Source organism: Protopterus annectens, chromosome 3.part0 (genome assembly GCF_019279795.1).
Source record: "Protopterus annectens isolate FY-2018-M chromosome 3.part0, PAN1.0, whole genome shotgun sequence".
Lineage (NCBI taxonomy): Eukaryota > Metazoa > Chordata > Ceratodontiformes > Protopteridae > Protopterus > Protopterus annectens.
In genome coordinates this window covers 150,450,143-150,476,189 of record NC_056731.1, presented here as the reverse complement: position 1 = coordinate 150,476,189, position 26,047 = coordinate 150,450,143, and the positions used below count along the sequence as shown (strand labels likewise).

The 26,047-nt window shown below is 36.1% G+C and overlaps 1 protein-coding gene across 5 annotated transcripts in view; it reads right to left on the bottom strand.

The window, feature by feature from the left end:
• The window catches only part of TMEM108 (transmembrane protein 108), a 1,727,675-nt gene that overhangs the window by 1,687,224 nt on the left and 14,404 nt on the right, over positions 1 to 26,047 (bottom strand). For all 5 annotated transcript variants that reach the window (XM_044064647.1, XM_044064651.1, XM_044064649.1 and 2 more), the window contains exon 2: positions 6,146 to 6,268. The gene's annotated coding sequence lies outside the window, so the exon portion shown is untranslated. The remainder of the gene's footprint in view (positions 1 to 6,145; positions 6,269 to 26,047) is intronic.

Genomic DNA, 26,047 nt, shown 5'->3' with positions numbered 1-26,047 from the left:
TTCTCTTTGAACATTTTTGTCTAATCTATACTACCCATAGAACTAACATTTCAGAATTCTCACCTACTGCTAAAATGTGCACCAATAACAACAAGAGAAGGGAGTGATTTGTATTCCTATACAGGAGAATGCACTGATGTTACTCTTAGGAAATAACTCTATGCTGAACAAATATAAAAAGGAGCTAAACATTTATGTAGGTGCAAAAAAACTTCCAGATTCTTGAGGACCAGATGTCTTAGGCATAATTAAATTTAACCAAACAAATGCTGATTTATAAAAGCAAATAAGCAGAGACTTGCATGTGTCACATATTGCCTCAGAATATTGACTACACAAATTATGTTACAAAAATCATCTTTTCAAGTAAGAAATAAACAATAAACACTGAAATGTAGACATGTTCAACAGTAATGCTAGAAAAAAATAAACAATGCACCTAAACACTAAAATAAGTAAACTTGAAATGTCAGATATCAGAGCAACCCAAATACTTTGCTGCTTTGTTGTGTGCTTTAAATCAGCTCACAATGCAAAAGAAAACAAAAAAGCAACTGCCTCAGCAGTGCACACAGCCAAAGATGAACGACTGCATTTTATGTTCAGTTACAGCACTTAGCATCAGGATTTTAGCTTTTCACTTTAGGCAAACAATAAAAAAAATCTCTTCGTTCAATCAACATCTGTACAAATTGCTACCTGCTACTGTATGAGTCCAAAGGTGGAGTAAACTGAAAGATAAAAATGTGATATTCATTCTGTCTGAGGGGATGTACTTAAAATGGCATGGACTATGGTGATTTGGTAGGAATCTGAACCACAGGGGTAGACCGATATCATCCTTACTCTATATACACTGCACATATTTTTTCTGTTGTTATCACTAGTTCATTACTTATGTCAACCATGCGTTATGCAGACTAACAATTGCAAGCTAGTACTACACATTTATCTCTATTTATGCTCTTATTTCAGGAAAATAGCACTTGTTCTGTTAAGTATAATGTCAATTTTGTTTCTGTTTTTTTTTTCCTGTTTACTATTCGCTTAAGAAAATTTGTGTGTCAGCATACCACTACCACAATTAAACAAATAAATGATCAATCACTTGAACGGTTCTATGAAATTATACAATATGACAATAACGTATGTCAGACCTCTTACCATTCTAAACATTTCAAACACGTTGAGACATACTTCATGTTGTGACTATCACAAAGTCAAGGAAGCAGCCATGGTCTTTAACTTTTTGACTGAAAGATCTTTTAATGTATGAACAGATTATAACAGCTTTGCAAAAACTGTTCTCTTTGATTTGGCAATACAAAATCAACTTCCTGTACAACTTCCACTGCCAGACTACATGAATATAACATCACACACTCAACCTGTTTATTCTGACAAACTCTATTGAGCTGATTTATTTATATTCCTGATGACAAAGCCATAAGAAAAAAAAACAGCTAAAGGCTATTTTGAGGTGCTAGTTCTCAGACATTTTATCTGACACATTTAACAAGATATATTTATTTTTGGCTGCACTTTCAGGTTAATATTTGCTTGCAATAATGTGCGAATATTGTTTTTTCCTAATTGTTATAAATTCAGTCTAAATCTGAATGTGAATGATTTTTTATAGTCTAATGTTCGCAGACCAGGACACATGGCAAGCAGAATGTTTCTGTTGGCAATGGTAAGTAATGTCCAGTCAGAAATGGGCAGCTAGTGTTGGCATTTTATTATAGCTTAACAACTGTTCACTAGTACATCTGTTATGGTCAAAGATGCAAAAGGATAGCACCTTAGCTGGATGAAAACTAGGTGAGGATACTCTGGATGGTGGTGAATTCTTCAGGTAGTGCTTTGCTGTGTAAGGTTGCTGGAAAGGAAGATTTCCCATTAATCTTGAGGTGAAGTGACCCTAGAAATGGTTATGCTTAGAGAAGATCTGCAGGAGGTATGCTTCCTTTGTTAGGTGTGTGGAGGTCTTTGCTCCTCATGAAAAGTAATCTGATTATATTTTATGCAAATGTAGTTTCTTTAAATTGAAGCAACACTTACATTGAATGACATCTATTAACATTCCTATATTTATAATGGTAGCAGTAGAAGAAAGGATTCCTTCTAGATGCATTGGTGGTCCTTCATGAGGGGACTAATGTGTATGTTTATTTTTGTAGAAATTGTAGGACTGAGTCACAGCTTAGCTAAAAATAACAATTTCCTTGTGATAACCTGAAAAGCAGTTACTAGAACTCCAGCCATCGTTATCCCCACGTATCCTGCATGTACTAACTGATCTTAAAGCTCACAGTCAAATGTAAAAATGCTTAGTGCAACCACCAGCATCAAGAAGTACATCATAACTTTCAGTGAAAATATAACTTTTTTAGAAATGTATTCTTCTGAACTAGTTTCATTGGTACATTAAAGAATTGTATTTCTTTAAATGTTAGGTGCAATATTAAAAAAGACATACATAGGCATTTTCATATGCTGTATTGCATAAGCACAGCTTTCATAAGTGATGGGATCATTAAAGCATCAAGTAATTACTGCCATATTATTTTGCAGCTGTGCATTTATTTCAAAACTGTATGATATTTGACAAAGTTTAGCCATAATATTCAAATCCACTTGCATGGACTACAGTACCACACCCTGAATGTTATAAGTGTTTTACCAGAGGAATAGCTTGCTCTTAAATAAATACCTTTCCTCATTAAAAAAAAAAAAAAAAAAAAACAGCGTGGAAATAGACTCACTGAAGAGGAATAATATTGCTGTTTTGCTTAAGGCAGGACATCAAGTGCTGCATCTGACTCTTTCCAGCCTGATATTGAACGCATCCCTTCTTTATGAATGACCTCTGTCTGGGTATGTCTGCAATCTTTAAAGGCCATGTTTCTGTTGCAGATGTCTTTACTGAAGAATAACTATAAATTCTGTGCTCCACATGACTGGGAGATCTTGCATAATGCAAAGGTCGCAGACAGCAGAAATATATGTTGCAAAAATTTAAGTAATTTCCAAATATACTCAAAGAATCTTTTTTATCCTTATTCATAAATGTCACGCAATGCCTTTTGTTTGCTATTTTTTGCCTAAGCATGAAAATGTGTTTCTGACATATCAAAACATCAGTATATAAGGTCCATTAACTGATGTAGCTAGACAATTCTATACAATTTTGGGTGTTTACATTTTGTAATCACTGCAATAAAATTAAATGCACATTCACTAATTGCAGAACAAAGCAACTTCTTGCTTGCCCCATTACACTGTTTGTTGCTCTCAGTATATCCACTTCAACTGTTCAACTTCTCTTATATTCATAGCATCATACAATCCACAGTTATCCCATGTAATCTTTATTCATATGAGCTCTACTCAGAATGCTTTATAGTTGCATACTTCACTACCAGGAAATAGACCAGATAAGCCTTCTGAAGCCTGGCCACTACAGCTCCACTGTTACACCTAATACTTTATCCACATCAGATTAACTTGAAATTAATATATACATTTATATGGCTTTTCTACCTTTAGTAAAAGTGGATGAGGTTTCACCCCTTCAAGTTCAGTTCCCCTGATATTGAACCCCCTTCATGTTGTTTTCAATAGGAAATCATTACTAGTGCACAATTAGAACCCACACTGGCCATGATTCAGTTTGTGGGGGCTTCTCTCCCCATTTGTGTAACTATTGTGTTAGTATATATTATTAAGTAGTATGTGAATAGGGCAAAGCCTTCCAGGTGGAGGATGCAAGACAACCCCCTCCCCGCCAAAAAAAAAATCCACTGGTTTTCTAAATTGTTTTGACCAGTGTCCGCAGACCATCTGAAGTCTCAGAGAGAAGTTAACTTCAAAGAGATATAAGAAAATTGTGTTATAGAATCATTTGTGTTGTTCAAGAAATTCACAATGCGATACTGAAGCGTACCTGAAAAAATAATTGATTTTGATGTTTATATGCTATTGTGACAGCATAGGTAAACAGGTTTAAATAAGAGAAAATAAAAAAAACACTGAATAAAAAATAAAAACTGGACACACTGTAAAAAGCAAACACACTTTTAATACGATTAAGTGCTTTCAACGATAAAAGTAGGTCTTCTTCAGAATAAAAAATATAAGCACTTAATCATATTACAAGTGTGCTTGCTTTTTATGGTGTGTCCCATTTTTATTTTTTATTCAGTGTTTTTTTATTTTCAATTTATGTTTTATTACCACTGTGATTGAGATTTCCAGGTTGTTTTTTCAAAGTTTTAAGAAGAGCTCATAGATTCTCTGAATACTCAGCCTAGCTGTTGAAATGAACAGACTTCATTTAAAAACTGATTACAGTAAAATTATACAAGCTTGACTGATTTGTATCCTTTATTTCCAAAAGTCGTAACTGGGTGTATAGAAAATTGATATGTCTGTCAAAAACGTTAGAGAAAGAGCTCAAATATTAATTGTTGTCTGAGGTCGTGTGGAAACTAATCACAAGATTTCTTACTAAACAGATGGGCAATATATTAAAATATTTGGCACATAGATGCTATGAAAATGATTTTTTCTCACAGGAAAGTGGTAAACATATGAAATGTACTACCTGAGGTGGCTATAAGTTCAAAGTCCTTCATGAATTCAAAAATACAAGGGATGAGGTAAAGCAGCTTTAATGTCAAGAAGAAGAAGAAATAAAGCATAAAGTGTTCATTTATTGAAGTAGACAACTTGTCTAAGTAAGGAAATAGGGGTTCACTACATGCAGTCCAGTCTCAAGCACTCAAAAACTATTGTCTTGCAGCCAGGGACTCAAGCTTCTTGTAGCATGTGTCAGCTGCTGCAATGCTCAAACTCAAAAATGAGTTCATACAAGCAGCTGTGGGGAGAGAGCGGGAGGAGATTTTAGGCTTACAGAGCAGGGGTGGGGTTTTAGGGTTAGGAAGAATTGGAGAATTTAGATTTAGAGATGGAGGATGGAATTTTATGTTATGTGAGTGACTGGGCAATTTAGAGCTAGACAGGGGAAGTAGATGTTTAGAGTAAGGGAGATATTAAATTATTGGGAACTGGGTGTGAGATTTAGGGTTAGAATTTAGATTCTGGAAAGGCTATATGGTTTTATAAGATAAGGCTATGCAGGTAATCTTTTGGAAGCCCAATAATTATTGTACTGATGAAAGATAATATAGCATTAACAAGTTGGGATGATATGTTAGAAAAGTCTTGACTACTACAAAAAGAATGAAAAAGACCCAGAAAAAAGTAAAAGGAAGTTTGAGAATAAAAATCACTGTTTTGTTAACTGCAGTTTCAAATCAAACACTGGAGGTTGGGCAGATAAGTTTTCCTGAAGAAATATAGGGTAAAGGGATCAGGAATTACAAGAATAAATGGATTAAACAGGGAAAAAGTTGCAGTGGATGTTAATATTACAAATCTATCTGACAGCACTCAGTTTGCCACGTGTAGATTTTTTTTTTTGTCAATATTTTTTTTGTCATGTGGCTAATACCTGGCATTTGAGTCTAGGTTACTTTGTTTAATTATAGCAACAGTTTTTCCTTACAGAGCAGATATACAATAGAAATTTATGGGTAGCAGCTCACCTTTTTCTACCATTGTCTTTTAGACATTTTCTGGTGTTTTTCAAAAAACTCATTCTTGAACTTTTTTCTTGACTTTTACATTTACTTTTACATTTACTGTCATACAACATACTTCTTACAACATGCACCTCCATACTGAACTATCACATCCAAGGATACATAAGATGTGGAACCAGTAATCCTGGGCCATGCATCAGTTCTAACCTAAGACGTGATGCATTAAACACAGACACATGCGCAAAAGCATGACAAACCCCTATTTAATCCTTCCTACTGGATATTTACTCTGAATAAGTGGAATTAAGTGGTGGTAAATCTCTCCTACAGCATGTACATTAGTTTTCAGGATTGTGCAGAAGCAGATAGTAAATATTAATTTAGTCTGCCATTAAATTAATCACCCAGCCTTATAATTTTGTCTTTTCCTGTCAGGTTTTATTCAACTGGACCAAGTTATTCTGCCCACAATATACAAATCTCAGAAAAAAATGCATCTGTTATACATAACATGCAGTGAAAGCAGGCCAGCAGCTTACCTTTAAGTGGAATGTATAGCCTCCTTCAGTTTCGCACTACATCCTCATAACCCATTCATTTTTTTGTTTATGATTAAATATCCACGCCATCATTCTTGTTGAATGTACGTTTGTAGGCGCCAACTGTGAAAACAAAATGATAGCACATTCAGTATGAGGAAACACTATGAAAAACAATCATGTTCTGATAAGCAGAGGGCAGGATTTTGCCTGAGTTCATATTCCACAGTAAAACAAAACCATTGTAGTAAATGAAGTGCCATGATTACACTCTGAAATCAAGAAGAAGACAACATTTAAGCACTTTTAGCACAGTTAAGCATTGGTTTCATAACAGAACATAAACAGTGGCCACATATAAACTGCATTAGGAAGCAGAACTAGCTTTAAAGGCTGTAATGCACTTTACTCTTCCACAGTTCCTTTTGGGTGTTGTAGTGTAAAGTGTATCAAAGAGTTTCAATGTTGATACACAATACAATACACATTGCTTCTGACTCCTGTCTCTGAAGTATCGTTAAGCTGTAAAACTCTTCATGCTCCTACAGGTTTTTTTTTTTTTTTGTTTTGCTTTTTTCTTTCTTTCTTTCTTTCTTTCTTTTGTTTCTCTGCCTTGTAGTACATTAGAACAACTAAACTCAATGTACTAGTGAGACTTGTGTGGCAATATGATGTGTGTCACAGCTTTCAAAATTGTAGAACAATTGGTCTCCTGCACTTTCTCTCTCTCTCTTTCTCACTCTCTCCTGCTGTGTCTCTCTCTCATTCTTTCTTTCTCTGGAGAAAGTAAAGTTCTGTGTAGCAAGACGAACTATGATTTGGTCTCTCTGATCATAAACAAGTGGTTATATGTTCTCAAGAACATTGTCAAGGTTCACTTCTCTAGTTTCACTTTGCCTCAGTGTTGAGGTTAATATCATCCATTTCTTGAACATATAACAATTTGGCTTTATGATCAGACAGCCAGTCAAGACCTTCTGTATTATTTATCTATAAATTAAATTTACTGAACTAGGACTTCCTTACCCAATCATGTATGGGCTGTGTTACTCCGTAGTATCTTAGTGGTATGCTGTGCCTCTTGTTAGTAGCAACTTTCTGTTCATGCCAGAGAGGACCTTTGCTGAGAAATGTACTCTGTATGGCCATCACTACGCAGCTCTCTGCAGCAGTGCTGAGTTGCTGGTTATTAAATCTGTTGTGCATGCTTGATCAAAACTCTTCAGGACTTCATGGGCCAGTCCATTATAGCATATCTCAACCTATCTATTTGATGTGAATTTACTGTTTTTTTTTTTCTTTCTAAAATGACTTTGGTATCTGCACACTACAAGTTACAAAGTGACTGATTCATGATCCAGCCACCTCCTAGAAGGAATGATACCATTTTGACTCCCCATCCCAGCAGAATGGAAGGCTGTCTCCTTATTATTGATTTTTTTATTTTGTTTTCTTGGTGGTGTAATCCAAATGTGCTAATGAAATAAGAATTTTGGCATAATCTACAATAAGCGCAGATTGTTCAATTTCAGGCCTGCAAGGATACAAAGTCAACATCTTAGTTTTTCAAAAGCCTTACACTGCCCTTATTTTGTATCTTAATTTTACGTTTTCTAAAACATGTATTCAAATATTCAGTGTGGAATGAGCTCATATTTAAAAAAAAAAAAAAAAGATTAACAATTGAAAATATGTATGCATTCTTTAATTTGTTCAGTCAATATACGTATATTTTCATAAAATTGAGGTATTATATTGCTTTATTGCAAAGACAACATTATAGTAATGTTATATGTTCCCTAAGGAGCTGCTATTTCCTTATCTCAGACTATAATAGACATGAATAAAGGGTAAAAGCAGTCATGATGTTTGAAAAGCTATCATGCCTAATAAAGAGCATAGTCATTGACAAATTTTATTTGCATTTGATCTAATCAGATCTTCTTAATTTGGCTTAACATCATCATTTGGGATACATCTCTTTGACAAATATATGTCTAACAGTCTAGCAAAGCTGTTGCATAGTTAGCAATAAAATGACTTGCAGGCATCTATTCAAACAGCAATCACAGTCCTCAGTAACAACACACTGTGCTATGCTTTATGTGTGAAATACAGAGGCCAATTGACTTTCAAATCATCCTCAATTAATGCCTTCTTACACTGGAAGCTATGAGGTGCTGACAAATACAGGAGTTATTTTTTCATGTTGGAAGGCAAACCGAGTGTTGTCAGATAGATTTGTAATATTAACATCCACTGCAACTTGTTTTGCATCTGTGTACTGCATAATTCTATACTTCAGTAATCCAGTGCCTGAAATACTACATAAAAGAATTACAGATCTTGTAAAATGATTCAAGATGAATTACCCCCAGAATGTGTGATACATGATGGTGGGTGGAATGTTTGTCCTTCAGCACTGACATGATGTATTTTTTATGTTAGATGTATTCTGGCTCTAGAAATCCAATTGTCATTTGAATATTGCTTTGACCTTAACAGCTCCTATGTTTTTTTTTCTGTCACTGATCACCTCTGTCACTCTTTGTCTTACATATAAAAATATAAGCAACTAACTACAGCATATCTTATACCTGTTTGGCTTCCTGGAACTTCCTTGATACATTTATATGGGGTCTTAAAACAATTGTTGCTAACTTTTTCAGTTAGTGATGTACTTAAATATCAAAAAGAAAATGTTATATAGTGTGTGTGTGTGTGTTTGCTGTGGGGTGGGGTGCTCATAGCAATATACAAAGCTTTCTATGTTCTTCAGCTTCTTCATTTAGTATAACCATTTCCAATGCTAGATGAGACCATGGAAGAAGGGCACATTATCACATGAAGATAGATTTCCAGATTTACCCTCTTGTTTGCATTGTTTGTATTGTTCACTGTTTTTGCTGCTATTGTTGTTGTTATTATTAAGAAACCTGTACAAAAGTGTGCAAGGGAAAATTTATATGTTTTAATGCATTTGCCAAAGAAATAAATGAAATGAATAATTACAGATGCAAAATAAATATTCTTGTTTCAGTTTCATGACTGTCTCCAGCAGATGCAGCAGCACTACAGTTAGCAGCAAAACAAGTAAACTGTCATCAGTAGTTCAAACACTCCAGTTAGGAGTAAAACAACAAGTGAACCACCATCAATCATTCAAACACTCCAGTTAGCAGTAAAACAGCAAGTAAACCATCATCAGTAATTTGAACACTCTAGTTAGCAGTAAAACAACAAGTAAACTTTCATTAGTAGTTCAAACCCACCAGTTAGCAGTAAAGCAACAAGTAAACCATCATCAGTAGTTCAAATATTCCAGTTAGCAGTAAAACAACAAGTAAACCATCATCAGTAATTCAAACCCACCAGTTAGCAGTAAAACAACAAGTAAACTGTCATCATAGTTAGCTGTAAAACAAAAAGTAAGCGATCCGTAGTTGAACACTCTAGTTAGCAGTAAAACAGCAAGTAAACCATCATCAATAGTTCAGCTACTCCAGTTAGCAGTAAAGCAGCAAGTAAACCATCATCTGTAATTCAAATACTCCAGTTAGCAGTAAAACAACAAGTAAACTGTCATCAGTAGTTAAAACACTCTGGTTAGCAGTAAAGCAAGAAGTAAACCATCATCATTAGTTCAAAATTACAAAGCATTTCTAAAATACTTTGGTCTCATAACGGTGGTCTACACAATTTGCTATAAAAACTGTGTATGATAAACTGTGTGGCCAATTTTTGTCTGATGATATTCAGATTATTTTAATTTTTTGACACTATAAGACTTAAAAAGATAGATATTAAAAGCAATATAGAAAATATTGTGACAGAAACTGTAAAGGGAGTAGCAAAGACAATAACTTATATCCATAAGATTTTGGGAAACAATAGTTAAAGTGGCATGCCATACTATCATGGGAAAAAGTCCAGTAACAGAACAGTACTGCTACAGTAAACTTAATGTTGGTGAACCTTGCATTCATCCTTAGAGTTAGCATGGTTAGAGCTGTGGGAAGTGTGAGGTGCATCAATTTTTATTTATTTATTTTGCAAATTTAAGTATTCCTGGTATGCTGACATTTTTGCAAAAATGTTAGTGCTTTGAATGCCATGAACTGATGCACATTACAAAACCTACTAGCATGTAATGTTGCTTCAGTTTTAAAGAATATGTTCATATTGTTAACCAAGTAAAGTCAAATGAGCTAGAAAATCTTTCAGTGGAAACTGAAAAGGAAACACTAATCTATAAAGATTTCTGTGTGTGTGTGTGTGTGTGTGTGTGTGTGTGTGTGTGTGTGTGTGTGTGTGTGTGTGTGTGTGTGCGTGTGTGTGTGTGTGTGTGTGTGTGTGTGTGTGTGTGCGCATGTGTGTGTGTGTGCGTGTGTGTGTGTGTGTGTGTGTGTGTGTGTGTACATGTGTGCGTATGAAAGAATGTGTGTGTGGATACAGTGGAAACTATGGAGGAGATATTCCCTGTTAAGATTTATTTTACACACACACCACACATGAACACAGACCAGCATACACTCATACGCAATAGTGCTTGCACAGAAATAGACACACACACACACACACACACACACACACACACATACATGCAAGCATGCAGATATGCACACACAAACACATTGGAAAGTAAATAAGCACAAGCTTCTGCATCAGATTAGACACAAACCTACATTCTTCTGTGAAAACACATTCTTTGAAAAAAAACACTGGCAATAATGGTAAAGCAATACTAGATAGCTTAAACAATTTTATTTAAATAAGCATTCACTTCAGTTATACACAAAGCAATTGCACAAAGAATTTCCACAAGAATTTTTTTAGCAATCAAAGCCACCAAAACTCCACGTACAGTACAAAACAACCCACATACTATATTATCTATATGCTAATCCTCACCCAAAATCTAATGCTAACCTAAAGCTAACTCGAACCATAAACTTTAATGTAGCACTAAGCATAACCCTCAACTAAAAAGTTAACCTTAATCTTAATTCTAACCCTGTGCCTCATTATATCATGAACACTATCTGTAACCAAAAACACCTACTCGAATCCTAAATTCATTGAGTTATACAAATACTGCAACAGTCACATTCACCATAATGGTAATCATTCATTCATTCAAAGCAACATTAAAATAAATATTATTTGATCAGAAGGACTCAATGAAACAACCAGTAAAGAAGCAGCCTCATCCTTGAAGGAAACAAAAGGATATGCATGCATACCTTTACAATTCAAGAACTGCTCACAGCAGCTTAACTCTTTCACAAACACTTGATACAGCTGGAAAGCCATTCCTACAGCATGTTACCATTACCCATTAGCAAACCATGACAGTACTAGAAAAATCCATCAGCAACATAGGTAAATAGCATTCTGTTTGCATAAATAAAATATTTTTTACTTAGAAAGCTAGATTATCTCCCAAGTTCATTTCAGATGTTATAGAATATATAGCAACTCCATTATCTAGTTGGCAAAACAAAGCCTGGATGCAGATAATGCACACAATGATGGGAAAGCTTGCGCTATTCTTATTTTATTAACGCCAGAGATATAGAAGTACAAAATAGCTACTGATCCAACTTTTGTTGAGTCCGCCAGCTAAAGTCTTGAAAAATGTAGTACAACTTAACACCTTTATAGACTGACCCCATAGAGCAGCAGGATAAATAGGTTACAGTTAAACAAACAACCCAGGAGGAGTTAGTGAACTGTGTACTGATAGAAGCTGGCAAAGGAAGGAGTAAGCAAACTGTCAATGCCAGTTTGCATGCCCTGAAGTGTGAGAGGCCATCTAGTCTACTGCAGTGCTGACTCCAGGTGGATGATGGACAGGCAACATGTGTTATATGTGCCAGTGAAATATTTATTTAGTTATTTATTCTGTGTTGACTGGGTTAGTCCCACACCAGGCTAGTGGCCTCTTTTCAGAAGAGACTTGAGGTGACAAATCTACTTCTAGGAGAAATTTGGTCAAGGCATCAGGGAAGTTTCCCTACTCTTTGGACCTGCTAGATAGTGCAGGAGGGCTCCTTCAGCAGCAAGGATGATGCCTAAGGGAAGCAGGATCTGCTGTATGGAGGAGAAGAGAAAAGCTATGGAGAGTTTGGAGGTGGAAAGTAAACTCTGGAGGAAAAAAAAATCCAATATGGAGCTTCAGAATGTAAACAAAGATTCCTATGTGGTAGATGTTACAAATGAGCAGCATTTAGCTGTCTCCATGGAGAAGAGAGTAAGCAAGTCTGTTGAAGTGGTGCACATAACAGAACTGAAATCTGCAGGTCCTGCAGATGACTCTCTGTTAAAAATAATCACGAAGGATGATTCAGGTGGCAGTTCTGCTGTTTCAGTTGGTGAGATGGTAGATACATTTTTCAGCAATACTGAGGATGGTAACATGGAACAGGAACCAGGAGATGTGGTAACAAAGAAGGCAGCAGTTAAAACTTGTGCAGCAGTGACAGAAAGTAAAAGAGGACAGCAGCAACAAGCTGAGAAGGGGTCTGGTTTTGTGGCAGCAGATAGTAAAGTAACTAAAACATGCAGCAGTGACAGGAAGCAGAAGAGAGGAACAACAAACTATAAGCAAAACTGTTTTTAAGAGAAGAGCAGATAAAACCAACTGTGAAAATAAGAAGTAAAAAAAAATAGCACTGTAACAGATATTATGTATGAGACAATTTGATAACTGTTCTGGGTTTCAAAGCTCAGGAAATTCATTCTTTTATACATATTAGGACAACATGGGGGGGGGACTATATTATAATTGCAAAAGCTGCCTTTCATGAATACATGTTCATGACACATAAACGTCGAAGAACGAGAACAGCAAAGTACCAAAAGAGCGAAATGGAGAACGCCGAACGCATTCCCAGAAGTAACAGCACCATACAGGTAAGGTAAACCTTACTGTACAAACCTTACCTGAAACACTTTTTCAAACATTTTTGCAGGGGGGCAAGCTTCCCAGCACCCCCCCACACCCCCTACTTATATATACCAACTCCGAGACTGCACTACAGTGGGGAAAAGGATTCATTTCCTGATCCCCATGATCACCCTGCTGGCCAAGAAAACCCATTCAGCATTTTCCATTTCGCTCTTTTGGTACTTCGCTGTTCTCATTCTTCACCGTTTATGTGTTGATGAACATGTATTCGCGAAAGACAGCTTTTGCGATTCTGATATAGACCCCAAAATGGGACAGACACTTTTTGTGACTCAACATTTAAAACTAATGGGCTGATGATGAAATTACTGGAACTGTGTAACAAAAAGAAGAACATTTATGCATGGAACAATTATTTGTTTCTGGTAGTAACTTGAGTTAAAAATATTACTTAACAGTTTAGAACTGATGAACTGAAGGAATATGATGTTAACAAAATGCATGCAGGGTCTGTGTGAAACTCTTGATAACATTGTGAAAGTCAGAATGGAGAGAAACTAATGGAATGGAGATTGGATGTTGGAAACTGTTCTAAACAATGTGAAAATAACATGGTGAAACACTTGTCAAGTGTTAGGTTTTGTTTTTTGTCAAGCAGGGACATTAATATTGGCCAGCCTAAATCATATGTTTCTTTTGTGGAATTTTCTCATTTTATAAAGTACTGTGACAACATACAATGTAACTAGTGTGGGGAGAAAGGACATACAACAAGAAGGTGTCTGTCTGAATGCAGGTTGTGTGGAAAAAGGGACACTTTTGGATGGATTGTCAAGCGCAAACAGTAAATAATGTAAAAGATGGAGGAAAGGAAGGAAGCATAAATGAGGAAGGACAACAAGAGGCTAGGGGAGATGGTGAACTAGGTGAGGAAAAACCTGTACAAGAAAATATGGAAGGCAAAAATGAAGACAGAATGCAGCAGGAGATGTCAGGAGAAGGGAGTGAGACTAATAATTTGTTTGAAGCTCTAGCCAGTTAAAAATCTGATTCTGAGGATCAAGGATTATTTGTACATAAACGCAGGAAAATATTAAACTGGGAAAGAGTAAAAATAAGAAAACAAAAATTTAAAACTATTTCCCCTAAACTTAAAAGAAGGAAAAGCAATAAATTTATAGTAATTTCAGTAAATGTGAACAGTACTATTAACATGGTAAGAAGGATAGGCATATGATTGTTATTCTGTCAGGAGGTATAAGAATTCTGACAAGTGAAGAAAGTCAGCAAACAGAAAAAACTGTGAAGTGGAAATATAATATGGAACTTATAAACAAACATTGTTCTGGACTGGCTGTGTTCTGTAAAAATCAGTGAAAATAATAGATGTAAGACTGGCAAGGATGGGACGGTTAACTGTTGTGGATGTGAGGTGGATAAAGCATTTTTATGGTATTATAGCACTGCCTGCATATATAGGTTCATAGGTTCTTACTAAGCTAATGACCACTAGGGTCTTTAAAATCCTAGCCATACAATTCAAACCACTTTTGTTCCAGAGTTTCTTAGATGCCTTTATGGCAGGGTATGTTAGTAAAGAGGTAGCTAAGGGTTGTGTGTGTGTGGAGGGATATATTAGTTAGATAATTACAGAATAATACAAGATAGTAATATGAGATGGAAAAAGAAATATATAAAAGGAATTGAGGAAAAAGAATGCATTGCTGTGTATGCAGAAATATTATCTGCAAGGGAGAAGGGAGGAGGTATCTGTATATTTGAGTACAATAATAAAGAAGAACATTAGTATAATGATGGAAATGAAAACATTTAAAAGGAGAGGTAAAAAGAACACGAGCAAATTATGAATACTGTAATACAGCATATAGAAAATATGTGTAAGGATAAAAAGAAGGAAAATAAGAGAGAATGGAACGCAAAAAAAATCAGAAGAAGGTAATGAGGAATTGTTAACATAAATTATCATTAGTCAATTGCCTGACATACTTAGGAAAGTAAATGTTGATTCAGTATCAGGCCCAGATGATATAGGGTATGGAATGTTCAAGAAATTAATGGATTGGCAGAGAAAGTATTTTGTGAATGTACTGAATGAATGATTGAAGGAAGGGTTTGTTTATGAAGAGTTATGTAGTGGGATGTTAAAATTTATATGGAAGAAAGATGAGAAGAATGAAATAATAAATTAAGACCAATCACACTAAATATCATAGAGTCAATTTTTTATGAGAGTAATGCAGAGCAGTATGGAAAGAAGGTTGAGGGATATTATGGAAGAAAGTATATATGGCATAAATAGAAGGGATGTCAAGAATTGTTAGTGTTTGTGAGAGAAAATGTGGATGATATTATAAGTAAAAGGGAGGATGTGAAACTTACTGTAGGTGATATTAGCATGCCATTCAATACAGCAGAACATGATTCTTTACTGCATGTTATGGAGAAGTAGAATTAGGAGAGTGTGTATGTCAGCATATCAAAATAATAGACTGAGATTATTAGTGAATGGGTGGCTGAGTAAAGAAATATGCATGAAGTGTGCCATAAGACAAGGATGTCCCCTGAGTGGAATATTGTTTGCACTGGTAATTAATGCAATAGTGAGTGAAGTGGCTGGCAATGAATGCAATAGTGAGTGAAGTGGCTTAGAAAATGAAGGATGCCAGATATGTAATGCAAAAGGATGTGATGATTCCAGTAGTTTTGACATATGCAGATGAGAAAAGTGATGGTTTGTCTGAATGGATATTTAAAGGAAAGGAAATGGGAATGACCTTAAATAAAGATATAGAGAAACAAAAATAGATCTATGGTAATATGTCTGCTTCATCTTTTTGTTTGAATAAAGATATAAGTAAGGATTTGGTTGATGCAGTGAAAATTGGGGTCTGTATTTTTCAATGAATAAAGTATCTTTGATAAGGATAACATCATCTTCTTTCAGCTGTTCCCGTTAGGGGTTGCCACAGCAGATCACCTGTTTCCATTTCTTCCTGTCCTCGGCATCTTGCTCTGTCACACCAACCACCTGCATGTCCTCTCTCACCACATCCATAAACCTTATCGTAGTCTTTCCTCTTTTCCTGTTACCTGGTAGCTTCATCCTTAGCATCTTTTTCCAATATACTCAGCATCCCTCCTCAGCACATGTCCAAACCAACATAATCGTGCCTCTCTGGCTTTGTCTCCAAATCTTCCAGCCTGGGCTGACCCTCTAATATACTTTTTCCTAATCCTGTCCACCCTCGTCACACCCAGTGCAAATCTTAACATGTTTAATTCTGCCACATTCAGCTCAGACTCCTGCCTTTTTGTCAATGCCACTGTCTCCAACCCATATAACATAGCTGGTCTCACTACCCTCTTGTAGACCTTCCCTTTCACTCTTACAGGTACTCGTCTGTCACAAATCACTCCTGACACTCTTCTCCACCCACTCCATCCTGCCTGTGCTCTCTTCTTCACCTCTCATCCACACTCACCGTTACTCTGAACTATTGACCCCAAGTATTTAAACTCATCCACCTTCGCCACCTCTACTCCTTGCATCCTCACCATTCCTCTATCCTCCCTCTCATTCACACACATATATTCTGTCTTAGTCCTGCTGACCTTCATTCCTCTTCTCTCTAGAGCATATCTGCATCTCTCTAGGGTCTCCTCCACCTGTTCCCTACTCTCACTACAGATCACAATGTCATCTGCAAACATCATAGTCCACGGGGACTCCTGTCTGATCTCGTCTGTCAACCTGTCCATCACCATTGCAAATAAGAAAGGGCTCAGAGCTGATCCTTGATGTAACCCCACCTCCACCTTAAATGCATCCGTCACTCCCACCGCAGACCTCATCGCTGTCACACTACCCTCGTACATATCCTGTACCACTCTTACATACTTTTCTGACACTCCTGACTTCCTCATACAATACCACAACTCCTCTCTAGGCACCCTGTCATATGCTTTCTCTAAGTCTACAAAAACACAATGCAACTCCTTCCAACATTCTCTGTACTTCTCCATCAACACTCTCAGAGCAAAGATCGCATCTGTAGTGCTCTTTCCTGGCATGAAACCATACTGCTGATCACTAATCATCATGTCCCTTCTTAACCTTGCTTCCACTACTCTTTCCCATAACTTCATGCTGTGACTGATCAATTTTATCCCTCTGTAGTTACTACAGCTCTGCACATCACCCTTATTCTTAAAAATCGGTACCAAAACACTTTTTCTCCATTCCTCAGGCATCCTCTCGATTTCCAAGATTTCATTAAACAATCTGGTTAAAAACTCCACTGCCATTTCACCTAAACACCTCCATGCTTCCACAGGTATGTCGATTAGGATAACATTTGGGAAAATGATGTAGTGATGATGTAATGAAAAATTTTGATAAAATAAATGAAACAATTATGTCTTGTGTAGAGAACATAGAGATTAGCATCCAGGAAAAAGGTTTAATCTGTACTTTTCTGTTATCGGGGCAACAGCTCTTATCAGTATTTGGAATGTTAGCCTTTGGTTGCAAAGATCACACTGCTGCCGATGATATTTATACAAAAAGTTATACTTCCCTTGCAGACTGTCACCGAATGTATTATTTATTTAAATAGCAGTGTGTATGCATCCCTGCTCTTAAGCCCCTTAAAGAAAAGTATGAATGTGTTCATTTTTATCCTTTATACACTTTTCTTTTCAGTTGTGATACTGAAACACTGGTTAGGAGAACTGTTGACAGACGTACAGTCTGTGACTGAATATTGAAGGAAATCAGTCGTAGGTGTTCAGACTGAACCTTTCAGCGGTTCGATGTCTGTATTCCTTTTTTCTTGATGTGCTAAACAGGAACTGAGAGCGATCATTTATTTGTAACAGAAGGCAGCTAGTCAACATGTCAGTGGTGCTTACTGGGAAATATTTGCATGCTAAACCCTTGTCATAGATATGTGAACAGAAACTTACGTTAGGAGTACAAATAGGCGAATCTTCTACGGTTACAGTCATTTCGTCATTAAATGAAACCAGTATTTCACTTTCATTTCTATACATGGTTTGGGAACAATTCATCAGACAACAGGTTTCCTGTCTCAGAGAGGATCGCAGCTCTTCACTTTCCTCAACAAGCAGAGACATATTCAAAGTAATGATGGACCAATGCTCCCTATTACGGACAATTTTCAAATACTGAATTCACTAAGAAAGTGAAGAAAAAGTTGCATCAATATGCATCTTCTACAGATTTTCAGATGCAAAAGCATGGTAACAGTCTAGCCACTCATGACATGGGTCTATATTAGATCAGCGAATGCTTAAACAAGCAAACGCTGATTGATCGACCTTATTTTAGTGAAAGTTAAAACTATCGAAGCAACAGAAACTCAAATTTTTTCCTAGGGAAAGAATTCGGTTGTCCGTTTCTGTTGCTTTGGTATTTTCAGTGCTGTGGTGGAAAGTTACGGCTGGGATTCAGGTAAGTGTGCGATTGTGTGGATGTGAGTGTTAGGGTGGGTTAGGTGAGTTAGGGTTAGGGTTAGGGCTTGGGTTAGGTATGTGTGCGATTGTGTGGTCATGAGGGTTAGGGCGGATTTAGATGAGTTAGGGTTAGGGACTGCGTGAGGTGAGTATGCGATAGTGACGGAACTTAGGGTTAGGGTTTGGGTTAAGGTAAGTGGATAGTTAGTGGTGTGTGCATAGTTTAGTGTTGGGTTAGGTGTCAGATTTTAGGTGTATGTGTGTGGATTTCTGTTTGCTTGGTGTGCTTGTGTTGTGTGTATGAGTTTTGGATCAGCGATTTTTTTCCCTAGGAAAAAAATCACTGATCTGACAGTTCGAGATTGTAAGCTTTTGCTTACATAAGGTCGATCAATCAGTGTTCGCTTTTTTAAGCATTTGCTGATCTAATATAGACCCTCATGACATCTGTTGTCCAGATAATGGAAAAGTACCGGTTTATCTTGTGAATTCTGTATTAATGGGAATAAAGCATATATGTCAAATGTTTATATATTTCCACAAAAAATAAGAAAATGAAATTATGCAGTTAGTGTTTCCTTTCACATGGGGTCCAAGACTAAACCCAGTGAAAAGAGTTCCGGTATATATGAGTAAAGATGAAGGGGGCTTGGTTACTAAGTCTTGTTGTTTATTCTGCTTCTTTAAACTTAAAAATGGATAAAAGAAGAGAATGAGAAATTAATAGTGAGAATGTTTAGACATAAATACAAAATGTTTTGGGAGATGCTGAGAATAAGAAAAATAAAAATATAATATGTAAATGAAGAAATTAAAAATATCAAGAAAAACTATAAGCATAGGAAAAAAATTATGATATAAAGAAAGATAGAAGGATATGGTATAATGATGTGAGGAAACAATATTATTATGTAAATCCATGGGAAAATAAACAACATAGATATGAATATGATTATGTATGGATGTCATAAGAACAAGAAGAGAGAATATTTGAGAAGGGTAAATAAGAATGTATTTTATGTAATATGGGGTATTTGGACTGAAACACTGAATGAAATGTTTAATGGGTAGTGGATTTTGACAGATATTCATCCATCCATCCACAACCCATTTTTCCATTTTTTCACATGAGCTTGGGTGCCCTTTTAACAGTGACAACCATCTAGATCCAAAATAACATCACTGGGTAGCTAGCCCTGCTGTGGCTGTTCTTTCATACCACACATTCACCTATGGCCAGTTTAAAATGTCCAGTCCAGCTACTGCATGTCTTTGGAATATGTGAGGAAACCGATGTAAAAAAAGTAAATTATGGTTGTGGAAGAAGGAGTTGGGATCAATTATGGAAGAATAATAATGAGGATGTTTTGTGTGTGTGTGTGTGTGTGTGTGTGTGTGTGTGTGTGTGTGTGTGTGTGTGTGTGTGTGTGTGTGTGTGTGTGTGTGTGTGTACATATATATATATATACATATATATATATATATATATATATATATATATATATATATATATATGTATTTTTATAAAAGTGTAAATGTGAAAATAATATTTTAGGTTGTGTTAAATAAAGGACCGCTACTCTTTTCAATAAGTGCTGAAGGGTTTTTTACATCTACCTGACCTACCAGCAATTAAGAGAGATGGGACCTCATATTAATGTCACATCTGAAGGAAGACATACTCAGGACTGCAGTGCACCTCTAATGCTGCACTGCAATGTCAACAGTCCAGTAACCTGGAGTGGAACTAGAATCCACAGCCTTCTGGTCTTCCACCACCAAAGCTGAGTGTGCTGCCTGCTGTGCCACTGACACTGCATGAGTGTAGAAAGAAACAGAGAGAAAGAGAGAGAGCTAGAGTTTATCTTCCTCTGACCAACACAGTTTGTCAGAATCTTTCATATGTACCAATTTGTCCATCACCAATATGTGGAAGCATGCAAGTACCCTGGGAGAAGGTATACTGGGTCTTCATTTTGTTGGGTGTCTGTGTGACCCACCTGAGGAAGGGGTTAATTAAAAAGTTGCCTGATTGCTGCAGAGATGACTACTGCACCATGATGTTCTCTTCACCTTGTCACTAAACAAACCAAGCATGACACTTGTGGTGGGACACAGTTACACAGTGCAAGGGACAAAAGAAAAATACAAAAAAAAAAGATAGAGTAGGTAGAAGTACCTCAAATCTCAATTCTTTGCTCCTTTTTCTCTATAATTCTGAACCATCTCTTATAATGTGGCAATTCTGGCAACACTATTCAATAAAGTCAATACTACACTTATATTTGCAAAACAAAAAAACGACTTTTAAAGACTGGTTTGACAATAACCTATAACTTAACTCATCCAAGCCAAAAGATGTATTACTTTTACCTAAAAGCTTGCCACAAGACAGACACAATGTCCTAGTCATAGTCACAACTTGTTCAGATAACTCTGATACAGCACAATTAAACAAATATATCAAGGCAATGACTGGGCAGGAATGAAACAACAAGGAATAATTTGAAGCTTATACTTAAAATATGAGCTTACAAACTGGCTGTCCAAACAGAATTAAACATCTTATAACTATAACTCCAAATGTAAACACGATTACATCACATATAGCAGTATTTGCAAACCTGTTGCTTGCTAGGGTTATTTTTGCATATCTCTCCATAGCTGTGGTTTACTAAGTACCATGCCATATAACAACACAGCCATTACTGCTGTGGCATATTCTATATCTCATACCGTGCCACATAACAGCACACCCATAATTGCTGTAGTACATTCTTTATCTCATACCGTGCCACATAGCACAGCCATAACTAATGTGGCACATTATATATCTCATACCGTGCCACATAACAGCACAACATAACTGCTGTGGCACATTCTATATCTCATACCATGCCACATAACAGAACAGCCATAACTGCTGCAGCACATTATATACCTCATACTGTGCCACATAACAGCACAGCATAATTGCTGCAGCACATTATACATCTCATCATTCAAAAAGGCTTGCTAACAGTAAAATCAAATACATGGAACTATTCCAGGTCAACAAAAATTTTAGCAAAGATGACTGATCACAACCTAAGAGCATAATAAAATGGTATATATCCAAGAGAGGGCTTTACTGCTCTGACTATTTTGTGATAATGACACCAAGAACAAATCAAAAACCATGAGATAAAATTCTTCATCATTGCTGTCCCCACAAAATGGAATACACTACCAAACATGACAAACTTTTGATCAACGTGTGCCTATTGTTGTGAGAATGTCTTCTATATTGTACAGCTTATAAATAAAGGGACTGTGTCTGGATCTAGAGGTGTCTTTGCCCCCTCTTTACTCAGCCCTCATTATGTCTGTTATGGAGTATAATGCCCACTTTGGCATGTATCTGTCCAGACACATGCAACAACTGGAACACCCACCGATAGACCTTACTAAAAGGATACAAGGCCTAAACAACATGTCCAACATGGAACAACTCAAAGCCCTGTCACTATTCCTGGCATCCTACAAATTGCTAAGAGGTAGCCTGTGTCTGTCATACAAGGCATCCTCTGGCCCAATACTAATGGATTTACTGCACACCAGCAAGTCAGGTGGTACCAGAAATACTCAGTTCAGGGATCTAAACCTCTTCTGCAGCATCAACAAAATGGTTTGGAGGGCTAGGTATATTTTGCAGAGGATATTGATGCTCTGGAACAGACTCACCATGCACATAAAAAAGTTTATCGCTGTCCATGTTCAAGTACAACTTAGATCTATGGATGAGAAACAGAAAGTTTACCCCGGGACTGCTCCTTGAACTACTAATGGACAGAGGCAGCTCCTAAATACTTTATCTGATGCATAGCTCACAGTTATTCTCATTAGGGGTAATATGCAATTATCAAACATTGGATGAGTTATGGCAATCTTTAACCAAATGCAATAGGTTAATTCAAGTACAGAAAGGGAAACTGACTAGGCTTAAAATGGCCCACAAGGGCAGCTAATCTAGTATATACTTATGAACCTATGAATATATGAACATATGATAAAAAGAAATGTATCACAAATATTAAAATCCTCCAGAATTATTAGTATATAGTTGATTTGACAAGAGCAGCTCCATGCATTGCTTAGTTTTAAGGATTTCTTCCTCAGATTTACAATGCATACATTATCACAAAGCATCCCTACTATGCATTTTTATCAAAGCCTAGCTGTGTTTTTATTTTTTGACAAGGACTTCCATGTTTGTAATGCTGTATGATAATCCTAGTGATAATATGAGATAATGTTAACAATGTTATAGGATATGATGACCTAGTTTACCAAATGTCCTGGATTTCAGTTTGAAGAATAGATAAGTAAATGCTGAAAAGGAGTGCCCCTAATATAGAGATCTGAGAGTCTCCACCTCATAAGGAATTAAACTTAGAGCACTTAGCTTATTCACAATGGCCAGCTGACGTATGCTGTCAAACTCTTTAGCCAGGTCACAATACACTGTGTGAAGAGCATGGCTACTATCAACATGTGACCATATTAAAGACGTTTACTAGACTTAGTAGGTGGGATCTCCCTTTGACAAAACCAAACTATTAAAGGTCTAACTTAATAAGAGTTTTGATATCATAACTGATGCGATCCATTATGACAAACACCATAGCTTTGCAGGTCAGGCTTGTAAGGCTGATAGCCTGTCATTACTGGGTTCCATGGTAGAGCCACCCTTCTGGAGAGGCACCACAACTGTGCTGCACCATATCTTAGGAACAAATCATATGCCTAAGCTTAGGTTAAACAATCTGAGGAGACATTTTATGAGAATGTTTGGTACTATTTGTTAAACATCCAGGAATGTTGTCGGGTTCCATAGATGATTTTTTTAAATATTTGATAGCACCTTCAAAGCATGTCACTTGGTGGTAATTGGTGGTGTCAGGAAATTTGGGATATGTTGAGTTTAGATTGATGTTTTGAGGTAAATGCTGCACTAAATTTGTTTGCTAGTATATCAGTAATATATATTGGTTTAGAGTGGGTTGTCTACTAATAGCTAAAGAAGGGCCTGTAGTTATCCCTAGCTTCGGAAGTCTAAGTTCATTGTTTGCTTCACTAATCAGATTAGTACTTTTCAGTTCTCTGGTAATAATGTTATACTTCTATTATGTTTCAGTTCTTCAAGTATTAGATTGTGCACAAGTGAATAAACTGCAGAGGTGGGCACATTGTTTATAAATACTAAGTAGGTTAATTCTAGTCTATGGAATAGTGCACAAGCTAAACTATTTGAATGAGTATGCAGTTTTGTGGGGAAGTAGACAACAATGCATATTTGCATTTTATAGTTGAATTAAGAGAGCACTGGGGAGAGGGGTTGAGAGCTGGAGAATCACTTTAATAAAGGCAGCTTTATGGGTTCCTGAACTCTTCTGCGCTAAAGATTAGTGCTTATTGTTTAGAACAGGGACATGGTTTTACAAGGGAGGGGTGGCTAGTTTCAATTAGTAGTGGTACAGTAACTCAATATACAGCTGAGTGAAAACCCACTCATGGGTGCAGAGGACAAATTTAAAAAAAAATGGGAGAATACTACAGATACTACAGATAGTAGGTGAACAGTCAGATCAAACCTCCTGTAAGTGCCAAGGATTTAAAACTCAACTGGCAATAGCAATTGGACTTATAAACTACCTCCAGGCAATCTTTTTTCTCGCTAGAGGAAAAAAAGGATTTAATTCTAACTGGTAGACAACTTAAACTTAAAACAACAAAAATACAGTACAGTTATTCTCTGAGATTTGTAAAAACAATAGCTTAAAAGAGCTTAAAACACTTAACCCACTTAATATAGTGTATAAATGATGACCATGATAAACAAAATAACTTAAACTGATAAACGCAAGCAGCTTAAACTGACAAAATAACTTAAACTGGTAAAAAAAGAATCTTAATAAGATACACAGTGCTAAAAATAACATAAACGAATACAAAGTAAAGACGATCACTAAAACCCTTATCCAGTTGTTGCAATGCCTGGAAGCCATCATCAGATGGGTTGAAAAGCACAGAAACAAGCAGTAGATGGATTTAAAACAAAGCAGTGCCCCATGACAATGTTAGCACCGTTATACGATAGTGGTAATATTATTTGCTAATGTTCATAATGATATATGTTAGCATTAACAATTATAAATTATAATGTAAGCAGTGCTATATGATAATGTTAGCAATGAGATATGATAATTTTGACAATACTGTATTGCAATGTTAACAGTGTTATATGATAATGTTAACAAGGCCATAAGATTATGTTAACCATGCCATGTTATAAGCCTAGCAATTTATATGATAACATTAGCAATGCTGTATGATAATGGCAGTGGTGCTATATGATAATATTAACAATGATATCTAATACTGTATAGAATTATAGTCCTTGGCAACAGTAAATTGAGCTCACTCCACTCAGAAAACAAGAATACTTTTACCAGATTACCAAAAAGATAAGGCAATGCTTGTTTGCACAGTAATGAATTTCACAAATGCTTTTATTCATTCCTATAAAGACTTATAATTCAGTTCATAAATGCTATTCTCAAGGGTAGGATCTAATAAAGTACTCCATATTGATAGATAGACAGACAGGATTATACTGGAAAGAAGATAGCAAATGACTGTAAGGAGAAGCTTATTCCATAATCTATAAAGACATAATGCAATGCATCTGCAATCTTTATCAATTATTATTTATTTTTAATATTAGGTTTCATTATCTGATATTAGTATCTGTAATAGAACATTCCTGGCACATGCTTTCATGTAGAACTGGATGAGATACTGCAGTACCTTCAAGAACAAAAAGACAAACTAAACCAAACCACCGCCAAATCCGGGAACACTAGGATAACAATGCAGTCCAGTTTAAATGTTTCCACCATGGTGGAAACATTTAAACTAGATTGCGTTGTTATCCTAGTGTACCCGGATTTGGCGGTGGTTTGGTTTAGTGGATGAGATACTGTGTTATAGACCAAGAAAAGTTCACTTCTAAGTAAATAATATAATGCACAGAACATAACAGCTTCTGAAGCATTTCTGTTTAGATCAGGTTTTCCAAACCTGTGCTTTTTTCTAGTAGGGAATCATTCCTTTTTCCAGTCATTTCAGTTGGCTTTTCAAAATCTGCAAATTCTATTCAATAATGAATGCATTCAGAGCGTGGTTAGACACCTTCTTTTGATTTATATAAACACGAGAAAACACTTACCTGACTTTGGTAGATGCATATTGGTCAAAGATTAAATTGATGTCTATGACTGTTCCTAGATCTTTAAGGATGTGTTCATTTTTTTAAGATAAGAATTTTTATTCTGTAATTATAATTAATTCACTTCTTGACAAGTCTCAAGAAGTTATGTTTATTTGTGACAAAGATCAATTCATTCCTACAGTCTTCTTCTTCTTTCGGCTTTTCCTGGTTAGAGGTCGCCACA